This window comes from Diceros bicornis, chromosome 10, assembly GCF_020826845.1.
Source record: "Diceros bicornis minor isolate mBicDic1 chromosome 10, mDicBic1.mat.cur, whole genome shotgun sequence".
Lineage (NCBI taxonomy): Eukaryota > Metazoa > Chordata > Mammalia > Perissodactyla > Rhinocerotidae > Diceros > Diceros bicornis.
Window position 1 is genome coordinate 30632827 of NC_080749.1, and position 27552 is coordinate 30660378.

A 27552-nucleotide genomic window follows, 5' to 3' on the forward strand; every position below is an offset into this window, starting at 1 on the left:
ATTCTACTTTTCTTTCTCTCTCTAGCTCAACAAGCATATATTTGTATGTATGTCAGATGTACATTAATCTAAATTTACATATTTATAAGCCTATATTCCATATTAATACAGATATAGATATAGTAAATATAAAACACTTCTATAAGGTCCCAAATTTCTATAGTTTTATTTTCAATTCCCAGCGCACGTTCAATTCAATACACTTATTAATCAACCATTAGAAATGTGTTGCGATGTTGAAGCAGGCATGGCCTTTGTTCCATGTCAGTTGTGTTGGCTTAGGCTGACACATAGCTACAAGGCATGACGGATCAAAGTAATTAAAGTTCCAATCATTTACCTTTCTATGTTCAATGTCAACTCAGCTAGCCTTCACCCTGAGTTCCTAGCATTTTAATATTGCCAGATGCGTGTGTGTGTGTATGCTTGTGCGCACACACACCCACATGTGTATGTACTTGTATATAATATAGAACTGTCATTACTTTTGCTCTATTTAAAGAATTTGTCAGCATTTTTATTTTAAAGTTTGCTTATGTATTATTAAATTCCTTCAGCATCAGGATTTTTTTTGTTTTAATTTCGTCTGTCAATGAATTTACATTTCACCCAACTTTCAGACTGTCTTTCCCCTGGTATGTAAGATAAGAACCACAGTAGATAGAAGTCCATTTATAGAATTACAGATGCTGAGTAAAAGTTGGCATGGTCCTCTGATCAGTCCTTCTGCATTAAGCCAGATAAATATGAGTCCATCTATGAAAGTTGATTATATAATCAACTTCTTACAGAATTCTTAGATGAAGACATAGTTTATAATTTAAGTTTATATCTCCAAGAGTCAACTTTTCCAATTCAAGAAGGTAAATATAAAATACTTGGTTTAGATTAAAGATTGAGTTTCTAACAGTAGTTCACTCAAATCTTATGAGCTTCAATTTTGAATATTAGCCAAGTTGATGGACTCCAGGCAATCTTTCACCATTACTATTTAATAGTTTCTTTTCTCTAGATGATAACACCTAAGACTTTAGCCAGATTTACATCTTAATAGTACAATCAACACCACATTAACACTTACCATGGGAATATATTCAATGACACCAATTAATGCTCTCCATCCCCACTGCTTGGTTTTATACCTTGGCTTTATCTTGTTTGATCTTGCCCTAACATTTTTACCTTACCATCCTAAAATATGGTAATAAAACTTTTTAAATATTTGTAATTATTCAGTTAGAGATGTCATTTGGCAAAGGTCTCCATAATTTTTTCTTTTCAATCTTTTTTATTCATCATTTTTTGTTTGTTTAGTGGCAGCTTAGATGGAAAGGAAATATATTTCTAAAGTATCTACTAAAAAAAGGACCAAAGCATTTTTCAAATAGAAAAAAATTTAGTCTATCTAATTATATAACTATTATTTGGAAGAATATTAGATCAGTGGAATTACTACTTTTACAAAGTACATCAGTTAAAGAATTATATTCTTCACAGATTTATAGAAATAATAATGCAACCATTGTTAGCAATTGATTAGTGTCAGGCATTAATTGCATTTTGTTGATTGATGGCTTTAGGATAATACATTTGTTCCAAGTTCCTACAGGAAACATTCTTTTGATCCTGAAAGTTATCCAGTTAGGATCTCCTGGCCTCTGGCATTCAGTTGCTAAAAGCAGCATGTTCGTTTAGCTGTGGATGCCACAGCATTTTAAAGCAGCCTTCCGTCAACACAACTCCAAATCACGTGATAAATTAATAAGGCAGGATTCTTTTCATAGAGGTGCTTTGCCTTTTTAAAGTCATTGAAAGATTGCCAAATGCATTATTTTTGTTGCTTTATTACACAAAATTCGCTACAAATTGCCTGGCTTTTTAGTTAGGCTGACCTTTCTGGCCTGTAAAAGGCAGCTGTAAAAGCTGTATTTGTCAGACTTTTCATAAACCAATTGAATGTGGAGAGAAAAAATGGGAGATTGATAAATGGTAGAGTGTGTGCGTGTGTCTGTCTGTCTGTCTGCACACATATTTTCTCTATCTTTCCATCTATCTATCTCACTTTGTGAAGTGTGGATATAAAAAAAAAATTAAAATTATCATCTCTCTCACCATCATTCAGAAAATCAGGCACATTTTAACGAAAAATTGGAATAGACTTAATTTCAGGATAAAGAAACAGACTTTCTGAAATATTGACACTTGGCAAACTTACCCAACAATACATTTTAGAGTGTCTGTATTTTAAAATAAAAAGTCCAATGCTACAATAGTGATCTGAGTATAAATTTGACAGTATATGAATCTGTATTTGATAAAATAACAAGAAGATAATACATAAAAGTCTTAGTTTTTTACATATACCTCTTTCATCATTGTATATTAAAAACATAGTCAGCATTAAAAAAAATAGTCACAAGCCAGCCCTGATGGCCTAGTAGTTAAAGTACGGCATGCTCCGCTTCAGTGGCCCAGGTTCAGTTCCCGGGTGCAGAACCGTACCACTCCTCTGTCAGTAGTTGTGCTATGGCGGCAGCTCCCACGGAAGAACTGCAAGGGCTTACAACTAGAATATACAGCTATGTACTGGGGCTTTGGGGAGAAGGAAAGAGAAAAAAAGAGGAAGATCAGCAACAGATGTTAGCATGGGGAGAATCTTTCCCAGCAAAAAAAAAAAAAGTCACATTTAAATTTTGCAAAATGTGAAAAGCTTTGTAAATTAAAAATATTCTAGGCAATAAAAAAAACCTAAGAAAAAGCCACCCATGTGACTCATCACAGTGGGTCTTTTGCCTCTCCCTCTCTAGAACTTGTATCTTTTATTTCTTTTTCAATGCTTTATTATATTGACCAGAGCAGCCAGTGCTGTATTGAATAGCAAAGTGATAATGAGGATCTTATTTTGACATACAGATAAAATTCCTCTGGGATTTTACTAGCAAATATAATGAAGCTCTTGGTTTAAAGTAAGGTGTCTTCATCATCTAAAGAACATTTCCATGCTTATTTATATATTTTTATTAGGAATGGTTGTTGAATTTTATTAAATGTCAGTTCTATATATATTCAAATGTTTTTATGATTTTAATCAATATGTTATAAATATATTAATATATTTTTTATGTTAGATCATCTTTATATGCTCAGATTAAACTTGGATGGAGTGTAGTGAGATATTCTTAACATGGGAATCATTTTTCACTATCTTATTTAAGTTTAAATCATTTATTAATATTAAAGATTGGTCTATAGTGTTCTCTTGAATTTTTTTCTTAAATTTAAGGATTAAGATTATACTAATTTCATACAATCTATAGGAGTGTTCCCCATCTTCTTATTTGCTTCTAAAGATGAAAACAAACTCCTCTCTCTCCCCATTATCCCAATTTTAATCCCTGTAAAATAGAGAATGAAAAATAGAAATGTGTGATAATACAAAGTAAAGTTAAATCTGACTATAATGAAGAAATCGAGGCCAATTTAATAAATTAAAACTTTCTCTTATTGCACTTATATCAGCAACTAATATTCAATACTGATAGTCTGCATGATTGCCTTATGGTATAGGTTGCTATGAAATAACTAACAACATCAGTACATAACATGAGAAACTAATCTGAGAAATGGCCCCAGATGACTTTCTTATTGGCACTCATCATACCCTGGGAGTATGCCAATTCTTCTGAATATTCATGTATATTTATTAGAAGCAAAATGACATTTATTTTTAAGTTCTGCACAGGCATTTGCATTTACCATTTTAAGGATATAACATTCTGTATAGATTTAATATTCATTATCTCTGCTAATTTGCACCACTATATTGTATCTGCTAAATTTTACACTATTTTCAGGGCTAAACCTGTTTAAACATAACTTAGGTCATTGATTCTTAACCTTTTTTTGTTTTTTTTGGGGGGGGCGGGGGTGAGGAAGATTCACCCTTAGCTAATATCTGTGCCAATCTTCCTCTATTGTTTGTACGTGGGTCACCACCATGGCATGGCTGACGTGTAGTGTAGGTCCATGCCAGGAATCCAAACCCACAAACCCGGGCTGCTGAAGTGCAGCATGCCGAGCTTAACCACTACGCCACTGGGCTGGCCCCTAACTTTTTTTTTTAATCACAGACACCACTGAATATTGGATGCAAGTTCTTGACTTTTCAACAGGAAAAATAAGTCAAACCTACAATTGTACATTAAATGTCAAGATTTTTATCAATCCATTATAACTCACTGAAGGGCCCCAAGTTCACTACCTGTGACCTAAGAAGTATTAACTACTTAAAGGATCTTCAAATATTTTGACTTTCAATTGGATTAAATGAGAAGAGAGATTAAAACTTTATCCCAAATAAACTTTTTATGCCATAGATAATTAATAGTGTAGTTTTTCTATCAAGTATATGAAAAAATTTGTCAAAGAAAGTGGCATATTTCCATAATTAATGCCTTTTTGATCTTAGAAATACAATAGAAATTCTCCTGGAATTGTAAAGATGAAAAGAACTATTTCTTTTTTCCTAACATGTGATTTTATACCTCGCTCAATCTTCAAAGTATGCATACATTTATATATGAATGTATGCATGAGTGTGTGTATTTCTTTGTCATACTTCATCTACTTTAACAACTAGTTTGTAGTCGCGTTAAACCTGGCTGTGTGAAGAAACGTCACCTATATTTAGTTAGGCCTCTTTTTTTAATCTAGGAAAATGCTGAGGTTCTACAAATCTGATAGATTTTTATCTCGCCTGATTTCTGAATTTAGATATCAGTTTTTGTTATGTGTATAATTTATGTCTATATCTTCCATAAAATAACAAATCACATCCCACTTCCAAATGCAGTTACCTCTCTCTATATATCTCATTTTCAACACTACTTTTTAAACTTCTGGATAAGTAAGCATGTATTTTTTATTTGTTTTCTGTGTGATGAGAAATATAATCTCTCTGAACTATCATCCGCGGCACTTCTTCCCTTACACACAGACATGCACACACACACACTAACAGCTTCTGACATTTCTATGGAAACGTCTCTTGACGATTGTTAACAGGTGCATGCTAATAAAGGTGTGAATGCAGGAGAATATTGCTGAAGTTTGGAGAAGACAACCATCTTCGACTCTGGAGCCTGAAGATAACAGAAAAGTATGCACACACACCTCAAATCTCTAGAAATCTGAGGGTTGGAGGACTTCAGGCTTCACAAAACCATGGGATTGGGAAATTGGGAATTTGAAACAATCTTATTTCGCTATCTTGGGAAGGCAGGCCCCATCTGACTTGTAGGTTATGAAGGAGGTATGCTTCATCTTGATATAGCTTCAGATGCAGGGAATCTGTTATTGGGTATGGACATTTGTGGGTTCTGTGCCACCTCTTGGTGTCTCTTACAGCATAAAGCCTTTGTACATGCAGAATTTCAATAGGTAAAACCACTTAAAGCATCAGGTTTAATGTTAGAAATTTAAATAATAAAACATAGTCATCAAGGAGTATCTGGATAAGTCAATTTTTTTCGATATTTTACCAAAATTATTTATACATTTCAAAGAAGAGTGATTTTTCCATTACTAATGGATATAAACTCAATTTTTTGTTATACTTTAAGTGCACTGGGTAAAGCTTTTAAATAAAGTCATATTATTTCAGTTTCTTATACTTTTATTTTTTTTTTCTCTGTGTATTCTTAGGGGCCGAGATCTTCTGATATGCCTAGACAATTGATTATTTGCTTCTTTAAAATGATGGCTAATTGACTAATTCCAGACCCAATGTTTTACTTGTGTTATAATGCTGCCCAAATTATTGCATGCTGCAAAAGAAAGGCCACACTTTGGAAAATGGCCCTATGTAAATGAACCTGTGAAAATCTGACATCTTTCTGTGTATGCACAAATAACATATTAATTGACAGATTTTTTTTTCTAATTTCATGTAGAGAAAATTCAATATTATATATAAATATAACATATATTTAAAATAGATTCCAATATGTTATGTACTCTTATATACTTCTAACATATGTCACTCAATATTCACATAGTGAAAAAAAGAATATTTCTTAAACTAATCTCCCATCTCAAGGATGTTGAAAGTATAAAAGGAATAATGTTAACAAAATTATACTTAGCACTACTTAATAGAAAGATGCAGGTAGCATCATGAGGCATCTGGAACTCTTAATGGATGGCTATAGACCCTTCCTCACACAAGCACACAGACATTCCTTCTCTCTATGGGCAACAGAAAACATCTGTCTGGTGTTCTGAAATGCTGCCAAGCATGCATTAGAGCAGGTAGCTTCAGGTTAAACTGTGTAACCAAAAACAAGGACTAATTGCATTTAGCATATACACACTTTTTAATGACCATGATATTTCATGTCAAAGGAACTTCTAAATATTGTTTTTCAGACATTAGAATTACAAGCATTTTGAACATCTTTGGAAGAAAAACATACAGATAAGAGAAACTACATTGAAATATTCAGTAAGTTTTCACCAGTAATTACAACTTTCTTTAATTAGATTCTCTAGCTTTTATATTTTCATCCCCCTTATTTTTTCTTCGCTTTTGAAAATCTAGTCTCTCAAACTATTTTGTAGGTCATACTGAAATAAACTTTGTGCCAATACACTGCTTACCGATTTTCCTCTGTTTATTTGGCCATTCAGTACAAGAATATAAGTTTGCAAATCTATGGCAGTGTTTCTTCAAGTATAATGACTATAAATGGTATCATATAACTCTTAAATAATTACTGTCAAGGAAAACTATGTAATTTAAAATGTTATAAATAAAATTAATGTATACCAAAATATTTATCAGACTGTCCAAATGTATAGGTACAAACTTACTTTTAAAAAGTATATTCATTTACAAGACTACACCACTATTACAAATAAAAAACATTCTGATTATATTATGTAAAGATTGAGGAGTTCTCTTAATTTTTAAGATATCTGCATATATATATGAGTTTTTATATTTCTGGTTGAATCACAATATAAATTTAAAATATTTGTACTTTTCTTTCCTTTTACTTCAGTAAACATCCAGCTATAACATTGTGTTTAACCATTATCATCTTGAAGAGCCATAAAAAAATTCTATCAATAGTTGTTATCTTATTGATCACATACTGTATTTTTATTTTGATCTACTTCAACATTTTAGAAACTCAGAATCAGTCAGAAGTAGTCTGACATGTCTTCTTTCATATTTTTATACTTAAAGATGTTTTGTGTCAATGATTATCTTTAAAATTTTCCTAATATACTTCCTAAACAAAGAAATTCTCTTTCACAGTCTTTGAGATATTTGGAGGCACTTCTGGAATGGCAGCATGATGAGCTACACAGATTTCTCCCTAGTAAAACAGCCACAACTGGTGAAAATCATATTAAAAAATATAAAAAAGCTTTTAAAGTCTCTGGAAATGGTCCTAATGTCATACTGGAAATGGAGAAATATTTATTTAGGATAAGCTTCTAAATATCTATAAGATTGAGAGTCTACGATTTAAGGCACTGAGCCTCTCCCTTTTCTTCTTCCTTTTCCCTACTCAGTGAGATGAAAGCTCTCCTGTTGGATGCAGCCAAGAACACAGAATTCCTTTTCATTTCCATCCCAGTCTAGGGCTATAGTATCTCCCCGGGAGGGGCAGACTGCAAGTGTTTCTCTTCCCTCAACCCTGCTCCATTTTGTAGAAGTTCTATTTTAAACAAAAGCAGCTGAGAGGTTTGGAGCTCCCTTCCTTCACCCATCCTCCATTTGAAGGGTGGAAGCTCTACCCCTGTGCAGCAAGACTAGAACCCCAATTACCTTCATCCTGGCTCATGGATGTTCCACTTCAGAAGAGGCAAACTAAGAAGATCACAGGCTAGTGCTCCTGCTCAATGCCGTGCTAGTAAGGCAGGGGGATTTACTCTGAGAAAATTAGGCCAAATTTTTAGCGAGACTGAATAAGAAAAGAGAAAAGACTCAACATACTACAATCAGGAATCTAAGAGACATTACTACTAATGTTACAGAAAACAAAAAGATTGTAAGAGAGTACTATATACAACTGTATACTAATCAATTAGCTAACTTAGATGAAATGGACAAATTCTTATAAAGACACAAACTATGAAAACTGACTTAAGAAATAGAAAATCTGAATAGGCCTAAAACAGGTAAAAATATTGATTTAGAAATATCAAAACTTTACACAAAGAAGAGCCCTGGCCTAGATGGCTTCACTGGTAAATTTTACCAAATATTCAATGAAGAAGTAATACCAAGTTTTCACAAACTCTTTCAAAAAGTAGAAGAAGAAGAAACACTTCTCAACTCATCTTTTAAGGTCAATATTACCCTGAAACCAAAACCAGACAAAGACATCACAAGAAAAGAAAAATACAGACTAACATCCCTTATAGATATAGATGCAAAAAAACTTGACAAAATACTAGCAAGTGAATCCAGCAACATGTAAAAATGATTGTATACCATTTAACATAGGAATACAAGATTGTTTTAACATCAGAAAATCAATTAATATAACACACCATTTCAATAGAATAAAGGAAAAGATTTACATTATCATATCAATAGGTGTAGAAAAAGCATGGATAAAATCTAACACACCCTCATGATAAAAAACATTCAACAAGCTAGGAATAAAACGGAATTCCCTCAACTTGATAAAGGTCACCTACAAAAAATCCCCAACTAACATCATCCTTAATGTTGAAAGACAGAATGCTTTTCTACTAAGGTTAGGAAAAGACAAGGATTAGACAACTAGTTAATAAAAAAAAAAAAGACATCCAGGAGCCAGCCTGGTGGCTTAGCAGTTAAGTTCATGCACTCTGCCTCGGTGGCCCAGTGTTCACAGGTTCAAATCCTGGGTGTGGACCTACACACCACTCATCAAGCCATGCTCTGCTGGTGTCCCATGTGCAAAATAGAGGAAGATTGGCCCAGATATCAGCTCGAGGACAATTTTCCTCAATCAAAAAGAGGAAGATTGGCAACAGATGTTAGCTCAGGGCCAATCTTCCTCACCAAAAAAAAAAAACAAAGACAATTAGACTGGAAAGGCAGAAGGAAAAAGGCTCTATTTGCAGTTCAATGTGATCTTATGTATAGAAAATCCTAAGGAATCTTGTAAAAATCTATTAGAACTAATAAAGTCATTTGGCAAGTGTTGAAAGATGCAAGATCAATATACACAAGTTAATTGCATTTCTATACACAAGCAACGCATAGTCTGAAATAAAATTAGGACATTTACAATATACTTATACATTTACAATAGTATGAAAAATACAATATTTGAAGATACATTTAACAAAAGAAGTGCAAAACTTGAATTCTGAAAACTACAAACAGAATTGATAGAAATTTTAAGTCCTAAATAAATGAAAAGACATGCCATGTTCACACATGGGAAGACTTGATATTGTTAAGACAATACTCCCCAAATTGAACTACAGATTCAATGTAAGCCATGACAAAGTTCCAGCTACTGCTTTGTAGAAATTGAAAAGCTGATCCTAAAGGTCCTGTGGAGATGCAAGGGGCCTCCTTCTTCCCCAAAAATAACAATCTTGAAAAAGGAGAACAAAATTTGAGTACTCAAGCTTACTAATTTCTAAATTTACTTCCCAGCTACAATAATCAAGACAGTATTTTACTGTCATAAGGATAGACATATAGATCAATGAAATAGAATTGAGGGTCCAGAAATAAACTCTCATATTTACAATCAATTGATCTTCCACAAGGCTGCCAAGAAATTTAGTGGGAGGAAGAATAATATTATCAACAAATGATGTTGGATAACCAGATGCAAAATAATGATGTTGGACCCTTACATCACACCACATACAAAAATTGACTCAAAATGGAACATGGATCTAAATGTAAGAACTAAAACTATAAAACTCAGAAGAAAATGTATCAGTTAATCTTCATAACCCTGTGGTAGGCAAAGCTTTGCTAGATACCACATCAAAAGCATAAGCAACAAAAGAAAATAGGATAAATTAGATTTCACCAAAATTAAAAACATTTATGCTGCAAACAATACTATCCTGCAAACAAAGACAATACACAGAATGAGAAAAAACATTTAAGAATTTAAGATCTGATAAAGTACTTGTATCCAGAAGACAAAGAACTCTTGCAACTCAAGGTTTAATGGACAAAAAAAGAACAATTATATAATGAAGAAACAATGTGAATAGATATTTCTCCAAAGGAAATATGCAAATAACCAATAAGTAGATGGAAAGATGCTCAACATCATTGGCAATTAGGGAAATGCAAATCAAAACCATAATGACATACCATTCCATACCCACTAGGATGGCTATAATCAAAAAGACAGAAACAAACAGGTATTGACAAGGATATGGAGAATTTGAAATTTCATGCGTTGATGGTGGGAACATATCCTGAGCCAGCCACTTTGAAAAACAGTTTGCCAGTTCTTCAAAATATTAAATATGGAGTTACTGTATGGCCCAGCAATTCCACCCCTAGGTATATACCCAAGAGAAATGATAAACTATGTTCACACAAAAACTTGTATGCATATGTTCATAGCAGCATTATTCATAATAGTCAATAGTGGAAACAACCCAAATGCCCATTTACTAATGAATAGATGAATAAAATGTTGTCTACATCTGTATAATGGAATGTTATTTAGCAATAAAAAGGGATGGAGTATTGATAGAAACTACAACATGGATGAATCTGGAAAATATTATGCTAAGTGCAAGAAGCCAGTTACAAAAGAACATATTTTGTATGACTCTACATATGTGAAATGCCCAGACTAGACAAGTCCATAGAAAGAGAATATATTAGCTGTTTTCTACAGCTGGCCAGAGAGGGAAGTTGAAAGTGACTGCTAAAGGGTACAAGATTTTTGAGAGAGGGTCATGAAAATGTTCTCAAATTGTTTGTAGTGATGGTTGCACTCAGAGAAAATATTGTAATAAATATTGTTTACAATATTTATAATGGCACAATGGAGTCTTTGTGTATTTAGTTACTTTTTATTCATTATTATCCAAGATGAGGCCAGATTCTATCATTGTTTTCAGTAGTTTCATTGTTTCATAGTGGCACTGAATGCACACTATGGTCTTGGTGATCAAAAAACTGCTTTGTATTTATTACTATGTGTAAATATTTTAAACCTTCTTTACAGATAAAGATACCATAGCACCATGTTCGTTTACTAGGACTGCTGTAACAGATCACCACAAACTTGGTGGCTTAAAACAACAGAAATTTATTCTCTCACAATTTTGGAGGCCAGAGGACTGAAATCAAGGTGTTGGCAGGGCCATGCTCTCTCTGAAGCCTGTAGAGGATAATCAGTCCTCGCCTCTTGCAGCTTCTGGTGGCCCTGGGCATTCCATGGCTTGTGGCTGCGTAACTCCCATCTCCGCCTCCATTTTCACATGAACTTCTACCTTGTCTGTGTCCTCTTCTCTTCTTATAAAGGCACCAGTCATTGGATTTAGGCCCCATGATAAATCCAGAATGATTTCATCTTTAGATTCCTAACTATTTACAATTGTGAAGACCCTATTTCCAAATACAGTCACATTCTGAAGTTTCAGATGGACAGGAATTTGGGGGGAAGCTATTCCATCCACTACATGCATGAAAATTTAAGTAGTGGAAATTTCATAAGTCAGAATCACTGGTCTGAATCCTTTTCCACCATTTACTGGCTGTGGGATTTTGGGCAAAATACTTAAACCTGTGAATCCTAGGATTCTCATTGGAGGTTAAAAAAAATGGTGATAATGATTCCTATCTCACAAGGTAGTATGAAGATTAGAAATTATGCGTATATAGTGCCTAAATACTCTGACTTGGAAATACAGAATGTTTGATAAATGGAAATTAAAAAAAAAAAAAAAACTCATCCTAAGTAAAATTTTAATAATAAGCAGTAGATAAAGGCTTTAAATTCAAGTGTCCCTGACTCAAAAAACTCTTTCCCACAGATTTTATTATCCTGGTCCATGTAGAATTGCATTAAAATATTAAGTCTACTATGAGACTGTTCAAATAAGATCCTTTTAAGTAAAGTATGTTTATATGTTTATATTAATATTAGCTATGGTTTGTGGTTATTCCATTTAGGATAAGTTGTTAATGGCCTCTGATTCAACTTTGCATTAATAGGGCAAAGTGCCTATCATATGTAACCCGATTGGAGGGCTTCCAGAACCACAAACCATGAATGATTCTAAGGAATCTATTGCAGGGAAAGTATACAATAAAATGGTGATTAAAATAAAAACACAATTTAAAAAAATGGGAATCTGTATTATCCTACAATGTCTTTATTTAGGAAGTTTTAAAAATGTATTTGTTCAGAGGGTTACAATTCGGGCAATTAAATTAGATATTAAATAGTAATATTTGAGACAATTGAATTAAATTAATAATTATTTTGGGACATTTGTAATGATTTCATTGATACACTTCTGAATATGCATATTTTATAATTTTGTTAAATGCTTTCACAATTTCTTTTGCTTCTTTATTCTTACTTCATATTCTCATTTTTAAAGAACATGTTTCTTGATTTTCAAGATTCAGTAAAAGAGACTTCATTTAATATTGTGCTTTTTCACACACTGAAATATTAAATGTCTGTTAAAATGAGTTAAATCAATGTGTATCAACATGAATAAGATTCAGAAACTTAAGTTAATTGACACAAACAAGTTGCAGAAGGAATTATGTACATTTAATAAGAAAACCATAATGCTACATATTGCTTATGTTTACAAAACTTGTGTATTAATAATATGAAACATGAGGGGCTGGCCCCACGGCCTGGTAGTTGAGTTCAGTGCACTCAACTTTGGTGGCCCAGGTTCGGTTCCGGGCGTGGACCTACACCATTTGTCGGTGGCCAAGCTGCGGCAGCGACCCACATACAAAATAGAGGAAGATTGGCATAGATGTTATCTCAGGGTAAATCTTCCTCAAGCAAAAGAAAGAGGAAGATGGGCAACAGATGTTAGCTCAGGGCAAATCTTCCTCAGCGGAAAAAAGAAAAAAAAAAGTATGAAACATGAATCACATTGGGCACACAGATGTCATAGCAATAATTACCTTTGAGGAGGTCAGGTGGGGAAAGGACAGGGAGTGTACACAGTTGTAGCTATTAATATCTTATTTGATAGAGATATTTGAAGAAAATATGGCAAAATATTAACTTCTTTCTGCTTTACTGTTTTCTGTATATTTTATATATATGATCATTTTTAAAGTGTAATATTGTTTTGGCCATCATATTAAAGCGAATCTGCTGACAGAGTTCCTGTCTAATGAAAACAAAACAAACAAAAGCAAAACACAAAAATAAAATGTGTGATAAGCACCAACCCAAAAGTATGAATTTGTGTTAAAAGATTAGAAATACAATGAACCAAATACTTCTCTGCATTTTTAGAAAAAGAGAAAAATGTCACTAATTTTCGTAAGGCTTTTGTCCATCTTCCTCCTCCTTCTCCAGCCATGCGGTCCTACCCTTGTTTTTGAGCGGAAGCTGACCTAGTACCAGCGCAGACGCCAGCACCACTAATCTCAGACAGGGCCCTGATGACGTGAAGCTTTGCATTCAGAAGTTACTGTGGTTAGTGGACTGACCTTCTCCTCCCCTCGCTTCTACAGTGTGTCAGTGGGTGTCTGCACAAACACTGCTATGGAACTTGATCTGTGGACGTGAAGCTACCTTAAAATGAAAGATTTCAGATTTTGTGAAAAAAGTGAGGAGAGGCTGAGCTAAATAGGGAAGTCAAGAGGTTTTGCCAATTTGGGGCTTGGGAAGTGTTATGGACTGAATGTTTGTGTCCCCTTAAATTCATATGTTGAAATCCTACCCCCCAACATGATGGTATTAGGAGATGGGGTCTTTGGAGATAATTCGAATTAGATGACATCATGAGGGTGAAACTGTCGTGTACGGGATTAGCAGGAACCAGAGAGAGTTTGCTTCCAATGTGTGAGGACCCATTGAGAAGTCAGCAGTCTGCAACCTGGAAGATGGCTCTCACCAAAACGCAACCATGCTGGCACCCTGATTTTGGACCTCCACCCTCAAAAATTGTGAGAAATAAATTTCTGTCGTTTATAAACCACCCCATCTGGCAGCCCAAGCTGACTAAGACAGGAAGTACAGAAAACATAACTCTAATCCCTAAATAATCATCTCAAACAATTTCAAGCTAATGTCTCTCGTTTCTACATAGAACTAAAAGTATGAAATTTGTATTGTCTAAATCCATTTAGCTAGACTTGGAGAATCATGCTTGGAACAGAAGCTATTAAAGTAAGGTAGATTTTAGAATTTCTATTTGTTTAAATATTAAAATAATAAATTACTGACCATATTAGAAGGTGTAACATTCACATTCCTGTTACAGAATTTGGGCTGCAAAGCTAATAGAGGGCTGTGTCTTTTCACTTAGGCAATAATCCTACAGTTGGGAAGCTAATCCTAACTGCTGGGAATGTATGTCTGCACTAAAATTTAATGGGTTAAACAGTAAGATTATTTGCAACTTTTGAATCTCTACCATTAGTTTTGTGTGTTAACAAAGAGGAATTTGATCAAATTAAGAGTATCAAATTTATTTTACACCACTTATTTAAAAATAATTGCCTATATCTTTTTTAGTATATTGATGCTATACAGAAACAGGTGCCCAAGTTGTTTCTTTACTTAGCTACTCAGTTGTATATATGTATATACACACACACACATATATATGTATTTATATATGTATATATTTAGTTTATATACAGTTATAGTGTTATACATATATAGTGTTATATATATAGTGATATATATAGATACGTCATTAGTTATTTCCACCTATTTTTGGATGACATTTGCTTTTTTAATTTACAATATGTTTCAAGAGGGTAACAATCTTGATTATAAAAAACTTGATTTGATTAGTATTTTCGTTAAAGTTCTAATCTTACTGAGTAGTTTTATATTGATAAAAGAATGTGTTACTTAATATTTGGAGTAAACCTAAAGACATTTAGAGACTAGTCACAATACCTGATTTAGAATGACCTTGGATTAATTAATTTACACATTTTCTATGTCTGCTAAAAGTTCCCCTCATCCTAAGTGAGTGGGAAAGAAAGTGGGTGAAAGCATAGAGGTATAAGTTGGCCATTTTGGGTCCTTAGGGAAATCTACTGAGCTGATGAAAATGTTTACCAAGCCAGCTCTAATTTCCTTTAGAATTGCTTTTAAAGATGTTTTCTTGAACTACTGCCTGTCAAACTTAACATTTTGGAAAACCATTTTAAGGCTATTTTCTGAGGATTTTAAAAATCACCCCCCACCATGCCATCTTTTTGATCTAGCAAATATCATAACCTATATAATACAAAATATACCTAATAAGCCTATGATTTCTAGATCACTGTTACTATAGCAATATTTTTCTTTTGATTTTCTTTCTCTGAAGAATTTTTAGAAACACACATATGCATAATTTGGTATTTTCAATGGATTTTTAACTATTTGCATTATACTCTAAGATAGGCATTTTGACAACAAATACATTTAAATTTTATATTGCTTTCTTTTTAGGATCAGTAAATTAGCTTTAAAAATGAGACCTGGCTGTATGAACCAATAAATCATGTATTAAAATTATAATTGTACCACCAAAGGACATTGAGACAAGTAAACATGGCAGAAAGGAACTCAATCCACCCCCACACATTGACTGACTGACTAATATTGCTCTCACTTTCCCCCCACTCTGGTTCTCTCACAGTTCCTCAAACATACCAATTCCTTCCAGTTTCAGGCCTTTTGCATTGGCTCTTCTCTGTGCCTGGAATACTCTTCACATGACTCTATATTCAAATTAACTTATCTCCATCAACTCATATCTCACCTAAAGTGCCACACTTCTTTGGAGAAGACTTCCATGACCACCTGACATTTGTCACTGTCTGAAATTATTTATTTCTTCGTCTGCTTATTGTATGCGTTTCCTTCCCCTTCTAACTCCCTCTCCTGTCCAACTAGAATAGACTTAAGGAAAGCAAGGATCCAGACTCTTATTCATGGCTCTATTTCCAGTAACTGAAACAATGCTTGGCACATACCAGGAGCTCAATAAATATTGTTGATTTATGGAATAATTTTTAAATAGCAATAGGTTATTATACTATTAAACTTAAACATTACCTCTTTTACTTTACTTACTCATAATAATTTTTTTCCAATTTGCTTCTATATTTCTCTTATATGTAAATGTAAATTTAAGCAGACATTTAGAGACAACAAATGATGTTATATAGATTCTGTTGTACTTTATTTATGTTATAGTCATGGAAACAAAAGGCCAGATAGTACGTTATAATTTCCTTAAAGTTATACCAGCTAAGAATCAAATATGAGACTAGAATTTGCTCTCTACCAGTTCTTTCTTGTTTTCAATAAACGTGCTGAAGGGGGCCAGCCCAGTGGCATAGCGGTTAAATGTGCACACTCCGCTGCGGTGGCCCGGGGTTTGGATCCTGGGCATGCACCAACACACCCGTTGTCAAGCCATGCTGTAGCGGCGTCCCATATAAAGCGGAGGAAGATGGGCACGGATGTTAGCCCAGGGCCAGTCTTCCTCAGCAAAAAGAGGAGGATTAGCAGATGTTAGCTTAGGGCTGATCTTCCTCACAAAAATAAAAAATAAAAAAATAAACATGCTGAAACCTCGTTACAAAGCTAAATGAAGCCTTCTACCTGTTTTGAAAAAAGAAAAGTCAACTAGTAAAAATGACATTGGATTCAAAAGAACTGACTTTCACTCTCTGTTACATCTCTTACTAGCAGTGAGATCCCAAGACATTTAACTATTCTAAGATTCATATGCTGTAAATGGAAATCATAGCATTGCTTCAAGGCTTAAGTAAGAAAATACATTCAAAGTGCCTAATAGAGTCCCTGATAATGAATAGTCTCTCAATATAGGGTATTTTGCTGTTGCCATTAACTCGTTAACTAGTGAGGTAGTCGGTATGATTCTTATGATTCTAGCTGGTTGGCATCAAGAATTGCAACATTTTCCTTCCAAATCTCTTCTCTATTACAAAACTGGGAACATTACTTGTCACTGCCTCAGGTTATGCCATTCGAATGCTCATAGTTACCTTCGTGGCTTCATTATGGCGCTGTGAAGTCCTTAAATGAAATAGAAGTAGAAGGAATAAAGATTATTGTTCATTAATTACTTCAGTTCTTGCTTATTAGCACTTTGTTTTTGCCTCATTAAATTTCAATCAAAACTACAACTGAAGAGAAGAAAAAGTAGTGGTTCCCATTCTGTGGAAAACTGGGGAGGTTACTTGAGCAAAGCCTCTTCTGGTTGCCTGAAAAAAGATGCTCATGTTGTCAGTTCTTCTTCAATCTTCTCGACCTCCATTAAATGCTGTTAATTATCGAGTAAAACCTAAATCTTCTACAGAAAGAGTTATGAGAATATCATCACTTGATAAATTACTTCCTAATTATGCAATGCTACTATTGGCTTTTTGTTGGACCGGTGAAATATATGGCTGAAATAGAGATGAATTAAAGTAAAGTGCAGAACCAGTGAAGCTAAAAGGTGCCATGCTTAATATGAGCTTCAGAATTTCTGCATGAGGTAAGTATTCTCACACTATATACAAATACTTAGAAGGGAAGAGAAGGTTTTTTTTTTTTCTGCTAAGATCCAGTATATTCATAACCTTCTTCCTCTTAAATGATATATCCTTTTTTTTTTTCCTTATAAGATCATGTGTGATGTTCATAACTGGCAAGATTCACAGTAAACTAGTCAACTGCCATTAGCTGGTAAAGCCCTGTTTCTCTGAATTCAAGGCTCATGGGGTGGTTTTAAGTTGGGAAAGGAAAGAATCAACCAAGCATTATAGATAATGATTTAGTGCAATTTACTTGGAAAGTATTTAAAAAATGATGGCAGTGGTATAATTTTGCTTTTAGGATATTTAATGTGCAGACTTTGAAGCCCTCCAGCTGCCCCAGAAACCCAGAATCCAGCTGCTGGGCTGCATCCAGGCAGCTTTCAAAGACCACTGCTTCAATTAGCTCCCCCCTACTTAGAACAGGTACTTATTGCTGGTAGTGATGTTAATCAACTAATGAGTCGATTAAGGAGGTAATTAAAGTGTAAAACAGCAGGAAGGGGCCTTGCTTTTAAAAGATGCTGTTATACTTAAGGTTAAGTCAAATCAGCTTACTTACACTAAATCAGGTCTGTCTAAAATAAATTCTTCATGTGTCTCTTCTAGCTGGTGAATTCTGCTGAATTAGTTGACATAATCAGTATGGCTGTTTACTATTGCCATAGAATCAGCGGGAAACTTAGTCAATTTTTTTTTTTAATTCTTTATAAAGGCACTCTGTGTTAGGAACTAAAATGTATGCAAGGCAAAAAAAACAGATTTAAAGTGTCCATTGTTTTAATAATTGTGCCAAGATTATGTGGATCAATTGCACATTTAACCAACTTTTCTTGTAGCACTGTGCAGAAGAATAAATGCACATAAAATATATTTTGACAATATCTGCATCCTCTCTGAGTGATACTTAAGTTTGACGTTTATTATATCTCTGAGGCAATTCCTTTATTTGAACACAATTTTGAAATTATAATGGAAATTAATGGAACTATATGATTAAAGGCACAAGTACTCAATCAGATGCACATTTTTCTAGAATGTATATTTGTGGTCACATTTCAACATAGTTCATTACTACTTAGGGAGTGGAGATGTTCTTATGCTAGTACCAAAGATGTTTTAGACCAAGTGAAATTAGTTCACATATTAGGAGAATCTCTTTCATTTTATGCCTTCATTAATTCCTGTAAGGAAAGCGGTCACATATTGCTATCCCACTTTTCAGATTAAGAAATCTGGGGTACAGCGCAATGATGAACCTTGCATGAATCAAGTTCACAGAATTTTTAACTGTCCTCGCAAGAGTTTATACACTGATCTCAAACTATTGTATATACTATTAATCACTGGCTTTTGGTGTTAGCAAAACTTGAACCTGTTATTGTGAGGAAATTTTAAGTTTTAAAAATATTATTAATACCTTGTAGTAAAGGGTAATTTTAATGAGGCAGAGAATTTACTCACTCCTTTCTGTCTAAGTAGAATAAAGAAACAGATGTATTTGAAATTCCTTTACCATCTGATGTTATTTTGGTAGGCCTGGTGGCATATGTCAAGATTTCAGTCTCTTTCCTGGAGATCAATATTAAATATATATTACATTTGGCTGCCATAGGGACTTTCCTCTTGGCATTGTCTCTCCCCTTAACTCTGATACAGTTATTTCTATCTGTAAATCACTTTAGTACCCAAGTGGTATTTTATACATAATCAGATATACATATGGGATAGTATATGTGACAATAACTAGACAAATCCCAGCATGGTCCAGAGCAGTGGTTCTCAAATTTAGTGTGCATCAGAATCATTTGGTGTGCTTGTTAAAACAGGTTGCTGGGCTCACCTCCAGGGGTTCTGAGTTAGTAGGTCTGGAATGGGGTCTAAGAATTTGCCTTTCAAACAAGTTCTCAGATAGATGCTGATGCTGCTGGGTGGGAGAACCCACTTTATGGAGCACTGGTGTGAAAGAAAGGTCAAATTCTTTGGAAATGGAATGCCCTAGAGGTAAATCCTATATTTGCTACTTGGCTATATGTATAATTTGGGGCAAGATATTTTATTTCTATAAATCAGTAAATTTATTGTAAAACTCTAAATCTACCTCACAATCTTCTTGGGAAATTGACATAAGTCAGTGTATAATACATAGCATTGCATAGGTATTCAGATATTTTCTTTCAGACTGCTTTCTTTAGTGATTTATAAAAATATTTTTGTTCCATTAAGTATACTCACTGTTTCTCCATTAGGTTGCATATTCTTTTTAAAATTTGTCATTCTTATTTTTATTTTGTTTTATTAACTTCTTCCAATATTAAAGACATTTTAATTGATAGTCAAAATCAAAATACTCCCTAGTATTTTCTTCCTTTATGTGTTCACTGAAGAAGGCCTTTGCCTCAATATCAGACACATGTCTACTCATATTTTCTTCCAGTCAATTTCTGTTTTGATATTTACTCTTTAATCAATCTGGTGGTATGTAGATAATGTGGGGTGCGCACGCCCGCATGTGTGTGCACGTCTATGGAGAGAGAGAGACAACCCAGACCCACATCATCTAAGAAGATTGACTCAATGGCCCATATTAAAGTTCTGACAGAAGAAGAGGTGTGCCCATTTCTGGCAAAAATAGTACTTATCACAGTCCTTACCATTTTTCTATGAAAGATAGTCAGCATTCAACCAAGAAGTACAAGGCATACCTTAAAAAAAAAAGAAAGAAAGAAAAGAAAACCAATTCACTGTCAAGAGATAAAGCAACCCATCTTATGAGTCTTAGTGATGGCACAAATATTGACTCTATCACACAGGAATTTAAAAATAACTATGAATGATATGTTTTAAAAATCTAGTGGAAAAGGTAGAGAACATGAAGTGGTATTTCAGCAGTTCTATGAAACTATTGATCAAGCTAAATATAAATGTTAGACATAAAGATCACTATATCAGAGATGCAGTCCATCAAAGAGCTCATCTACTGACACGGCATGGCTGAGGGTGAATCAACAACTTGGAAATAGGTCAAATAATTATCCGTAGTGAAACATAAAGATAATGAAGAGTGTGAAAAAGTAACAATACATCCAAGAACTGTGAGAGATTATAAAACAATCTAAGATACATGTAATTGGAGTTACAGAAGAAGAGAGAAACGCAAGGTAGAAGAAATAGTTGAAGAAGTCATAGATGAGAATTTTCCAAAATTAATAAAAGAGAATAAACCATGCGCCCAAGAACCTTAGACATTCCTAAGCAGAATGAATTAAAAAATAGTAGCATCATAGTCAAACTGCTGAACGGCAGCCAGAACAGGTGAGGGGGATGGAAAATATTACATCCAGAGAAGCAATGATACAAAAAAGAGAAAACTTTTTATCAAAATGATACAAGTAAGCAAACAGTGGAATGACGTCTTTAAAGTACTGAAAGAGAGAAAATTGTCAACTCAGGATTTTATACCTAGCAAAAATATCATTCTAAAATGAAGTCAAATGAAATACTTTTTTCAAATAAAATAAAGCTTAGTGAATATAGTTCCAGCAGACTGCACTACCAAACATGCTGAGGAATGTTCTTAGTGCACAAGTATTATGATTTCAGAGTAAAATCTTGATCTGTACAACGAAATTAAGAGTGGTAGAAATGGTGAAAATGAAAGTAAATAGAAAAGACATCACTTCCTTAATGTTATTGCTTCAAAAGATAATTTACCATCTAATGCAAAAATAGTAAGAATGTACTATGGTGTTTATATAGTATTTAGAATTAAAATATATGATAACAATAACCTAAATTATGGGAGACTAAGAATAATTTTTTAAATTTACCATATGTAAATTGGTATAACAGCGATTTATATTTATATATACTTCTATATATTTGTATATAGAGAGAGTATGTATACCACATTTAACACATATATCTATTCATGATATTAAAATCTATTAGATAATTACTTCCTTTTTCTGTTGAAATATTAATGTTCTGAAAGGTATGTGTTAATTCTTTATGTATATGACATCTTATTACTTTTATTCAATTTTTTCAATTGATTTTATTAAATTTTCAATTGAAATTTTATCTAATTTTATTCCATTTCTTTTTTCTCTTTTTTTCTTATTGAATAGACAAATGTTTGACTGTTATGCATGCTATTTTTATTCTTTAGCTCATTATATCTCAAACTTAAAAATTCATGCTTATTGTTTTTCATATCATTCTCTTAAGTATATCAATATTTAAGTCTTTCCTCAAATAAGCAATAACTTTCACTCATAATAATCTCCCTCTTTCCCCTTTTACCACTTCTACCCCAAAGGTTCATTCTAAAGTATAAATTCTGTATTATTATGGTTAAGTTCTTTTTATATTTTTAAAACCAGTTCTTCAACATCAGTAAACTTTCTGAATTAGTTATCCACCATTCTTCACTATATCTAATGCTCTTTTTAGGAGTACATTTTCTAAATGCCTTCAAACAGGGTATCTGTGCAGAAATTTTTATCTAAGTATGTCCCTCAGAATGTATTTAACACTTGCCTTTTAATGGTTATTTTTCTGGGTATAAAATTCCGGGTTCCAAGTTATTTTGCTTTAATATTTTGAAAATATTCCATTATGTCTGGCTTTTATTACTGCTGTTTAGGAATCTGATTTCAGTAATATTATTTCTTTCTAAGAAATTCTTTCTTTGGAAATAATTTCCAAATTTTACCATAAAGGCCTGACTGTGTTTTCTTTTTTTTTTTCTTATATATCTTGTTTTATAGACTATGAATCCGTTAAAGCTGATATCTGAATCTTTCTTCCATTTTATGACATTTTCAATTACAATTTCTTCAATTATTTCTTATCCTTAATTATTTTTTTTCCTTTCATTCAGTAACTCTGGTTATACATATTGGCATTTCTAATTCTAGTTTCTGTTTTAACTCTTTTATTCTCTTACAATTTAATTTCTTTCTGATCCTTTGAAATTGGCAATTTCCTCGACTTAATTTTTCAGGTCACATATTTTGCCATTTGGCTGTATCTATTTGACTATTCAAACTATCTATTCAGTTCTTTATTTAAATAATTATTTTTATTTTAATACCCAGATCTCAGCTTGTATCATCTTTGAAGTTACCTAATGCTGTTTTACATTTTTCTTTAAGGATATTGTCTGTTTTAAATTTCTGTCTTTTCTGCACCATTAACTCTGCTTTCTCTGTGGTAGGTTGTTCAGTGTGCTCTCCTACGTTTATTGTCTTTGCATCTTGAGATGTCTTATTAATGCACTTTATGATTTCACGTTACCCTGGAAGTACTAACTATATGCTTTGTGATACTAAATGTTGGGATATGGGTAAGAGGGCAGAACCTAAGCTTTGAACTCATCCCTTCTAGGAGAGTTAAGGAAATAAATGGAGATGGAGAATTTCAAGGCAAAGAGCTACTATTGTTATAATGTATGTTTTACCTCTTGTCTTTTATGCCCCATCAGGTAGCTGGGTTCCATGGGGATCTCCCCAGTGCCTCTGCCACAGCTGCAGGTATTTACAAGTTCTTCTACAGGTTGTAATTATCTAGCACATGGTTCAGGAGGAGCATTTGGAGGAGGAGGCACTCAGAGGCTGGCCTCTGCAGATGTTCTTAATAACAACCCCCACCCCCACCCCCCTATTCACCCACTCCCGTCCCCCCAAGCTGGATTTCAGGAATGGGCTGATGCACCTTTAGCAATTTTGGACTAGCATGACTGCTTGCTCTATAGTAGAATGGGACTACCAGCATCCAGATACTAAAGGGCAGAGAAAAGGTCCTACATAGTAAGCTCTTCCCAGCTTATCTTCTGCTCTTGATACTTAGCTGCTTCCTATTCCATGCCGTTATTGCCCCTGTACACTGGAACCTACCTCACTTCTATGTTCCTTGAGGATTTCCACACTAGCATGTGACTTGCATGCTAATGACTGCTTCATATAAGTATTTTTTGAAAAGTCTGTTGTTGAGAGTTTAATATGTTTATGCATTCTTAGTTTTACAATCTATGAAGAAAAACTTTCTTAATTTTCCAAAGAGAATGACAAAAAAAAGAAAGATAAACATCATCTGTGGGATTTTTTCCAAACACACACAGGCATGCTCACACGCAATTCTATTATCCTCACTGTTACAGTGGGCAATTGTGACATTAAGCTTAAGTTGTAAACCTCAAGTATTTTGCTGTAAGAAAATCATTAATAACTTCTGCTACGGACAAATGGAATCCCTAACTCATTTCCTTTTAAAATATTACAAATAACATTGTTCAATTTAAATTAAAGGCTGCATATTTACTATCTTTAATTATTTTTGAGCTACCTAACTATAATTGTTAATTTAATTTTTAATGGACATTTCAAACTTTTAATCAAAATTTCCATTATTTTTAACATACAATGTAAAATCTTCATTCTATACCATTAATAGTGCCTTTTGAAATTGTTGTCTTTGAATAATAAAAAAAGTTTTGTTATAAAAGCAAAATGTATCAGATTTAGTATAAAAATCAGACTTAATCAGAGAATGAGATACCCTAAGATAGCCCTTAGCTTCACTGGGATGCCATTGTTGTTTTAAACTTAACATAGTTGAGGTTTTGAATTTATTATCTTTTGAAAAGCTTTACGTACATATATGTGTGTGTGTATATATATATATTTAATTATATCCCTGCATGTGTTTAAAATTACTCCATTTTAATATACAACATATATCTTGGGGCTGGCCTGATGGCCTAGTGGTTAAATCAGCACACTCTGCTTCGGTGGCCAGGATATGGTTCCCAGGTGTGGACCTACACCACTCTCATGCTGTGGTAGCAACCCACATACAAAATAGGGGATGATTGGCACAGATGTTAGCTCAGGGTGAAATCTTACTCAGCAGGAAAAAAAAAAAAATATATATATATATATATAGTCCTAGCTTATGAGAACATGTTTATGTTCATGAAAATTATATTAGCACATTTTTTACCCAAAAAAGGATCCTTTTCTTGGATTTATAAATAACCATGGTTTGTGACTTTGTTATGATTTTTCCCAAGTAATTTAAACAGTAATAAATAGGAAGAGTTGAAAAGAGAATTGACCTCTCAGACACTTAGAAAGAGATTTATTACACCTTGTGGATGTGGCTTAGTTGTGACTGCTCTCTCAATGGGAGGGAAAATAAAAAACTACAATTATCTTCTCTCACAGAGATGTGCTAAATGAAATGTGCTAGGAGATGTGGGAAAGAATGTGAGAGATTAAAAATAATGCTGGGCTGTGAGTGTTTTCTTCCTACATTTGTTTATTCTTGAATTATGCTTGATATTATTGGGATATCAAGTTTTCTTATGGGTTGCACTGAAGTCAAAATGTATTCTACACAAATAAAAGAAAATACAAGGAAAAAGGCAGTGAAAACATGACTCAGGGATAATGTCCCAAGCTTGCTTGTTTGTGAGATTTGGGGGCTTTGTAATTTAGAAGGCTCCATGTGATGTATTAATTAACTGAAAACAGGAATGCATTGTCTCCAAACAGTGCATATATTGAGAGGGTGCTATGTGCTGGGAGGGCCTAAGTAGGCAATTGTGTTGTGAAACCACAACGAAAAGACTCAGGCAGAAAACAGCTTTCTGAAAATTGCACCTTTTGATGTGTCAGTGACGTGAAATTGATGGTGTTAGGTGGAATAATAACTTTAAACATTAATCCTTCCTCTCCTCAGACAGGCAGTATCTTGAGGTGCTCATTAGGTCTCACATGGAATGAGGATTTAGCAAATTCCATTTTTTTACCTTTCACAAAACTGCTAAGTATTTTTGATATATGTGATTACTCTGCTTGGGAGTTATCCAGAGCTGGTAAATATAGGAAGAAGCCAGTCAGAATCACACTGCTTGCACTCCAGGAGAATCTATACTGTGAGGTACTGCGCCGTGCACGGTACACACTAACTCAGCTCTGACTGAGCTGACTGCATTAATTTAATTTCAAAAGCAAGGCTTTGAGGTTTGATCCACCAGCCTTCTCTTCACTACCTTGCAGCCAAAAGCTTTCTTTTCTAATGGCTGTGATTCTAGGCTCCTGGGCTGCTTCTGATGTCATGGCTTTTCGAGGAACATCATCGTAAATGTTGTAATGCAGAGAAGTACAAAGACAATGCTTTCAACTTGTGTGCATGTATATTAGTAGCCGCCAAGAGTTTTCAGATCGGCCTTAAAGAAAATAAGTGTTTATTTTTAAAGCTTTCCCAGGGAATTAGATTTTCTTTTCTATTCGCAGCATTTACGAGAAAGGTATATATGTGCCAATGACATTTCCTGATCTAATAGAGATTGCATAGCTAAGTGAGTCAACATGCCATCAAAGCCTCCGTAATAAACAACTGAATGGTTGATCCTCATGACTTTCCTTATACTTTGATTTTAACTAACATTGCAATAGATGTTTGAATAAGAAAACCACTTCTGTATGTGTCTGTGTGTGTGTCTCTTTCTCAGTATGTGTCTCTTTGTGTGTGTGTGTATGCATACACACCTTTCACTGATGCGTGATTCTCTAATAAAAAGGATCATCATGCTGTACCATCTAGCATCTTAAAATTAAAAACAGTCAAGAAGACCAGGAATTGATTTAATGTTAAAAGGTATGAAACTAGATGGAAAAAGCTAAAGAGAAGGCTTTAAAAAGTTGGTTATCAAAATTTAAAAATACAAAAGTTTTATTATGGACTAGTCTCTATGTTGTTGTCTGTCCTTCCAAAACAGTGCTAGAATTTTCCTTGTCTCGGGCCTTTAAAGTGATCCTCCCCAGGTAGTTTGGGAATGAGAGTTTCAGAAGTAGTCTTCTTGTGAAGAAATGACCTATCTGACCTAATTGTGGGGTCTTCCTCTCTTTTTTTCTCTCTCTCTTCTACCACTTGGAGAAGCGCTGCATGGGAAGCAAAAATTCCCCTTCTCACTTTGTTTTGCACATTGTCAGAATTTATTAACACAGTATTTTCAGAAGAATGACAGGGTTATTAGACATTTCATGGCAGAAACTCAAAAACAATTCTGCATCTTGTTTGGTCAAAACCTGTAAAATTTTCAAGAACCACAGAAGCAAAGGTGCTCTTACAATGCATGTGTTAAATACAAACCTGCCAAGATGATAGAACTTGAGACTGGGAGAGAAAAACAGAGAGTCAAGTGTATAAAGTCATATTATGCATTAGCATGTGTGAAATAGATGCTATTATAATTTATGATAAACAAAGGCTCACAAAAATATATGGATACCTTCATTTAGAAGGCCTAACCTATGGACACCCCATATGGAACATGATCTGTGTCTATACCATGCCAGAAAAATCAGTTAAATATTTTTAAAATAATGAAAATAATTTTTGAAAATGCAGTCAGTAAATTGATTGACTTTTTTTCCTTTGTAAAACACTGATCTAACTTTTTTTTTTCTAATTTTGACAGATTATTTCATTGAACCGATTTGATTGATATGTATATTGTTCGGAAACATGAATACAAAATAGAGTCATTTATTGACACACTTGTAATATAAGTTAAAGAGTTTTTATAATCCAAACAAAAGCTATTGTGCTTCTTCAACTGAAAGACTACAGCGTAAGTTTACAGTTCAGTTTTTGTTTTGTCTTCATTAGGTTGCTGTGTGCTCCTGGTGAAACTTCTTTTCTATTCTCTGGTTTAAATTTGTTGTTTTATTTAAAAAAAAAAATCTATGAAAAAATTAACCTGAAGAATAATAAAAACA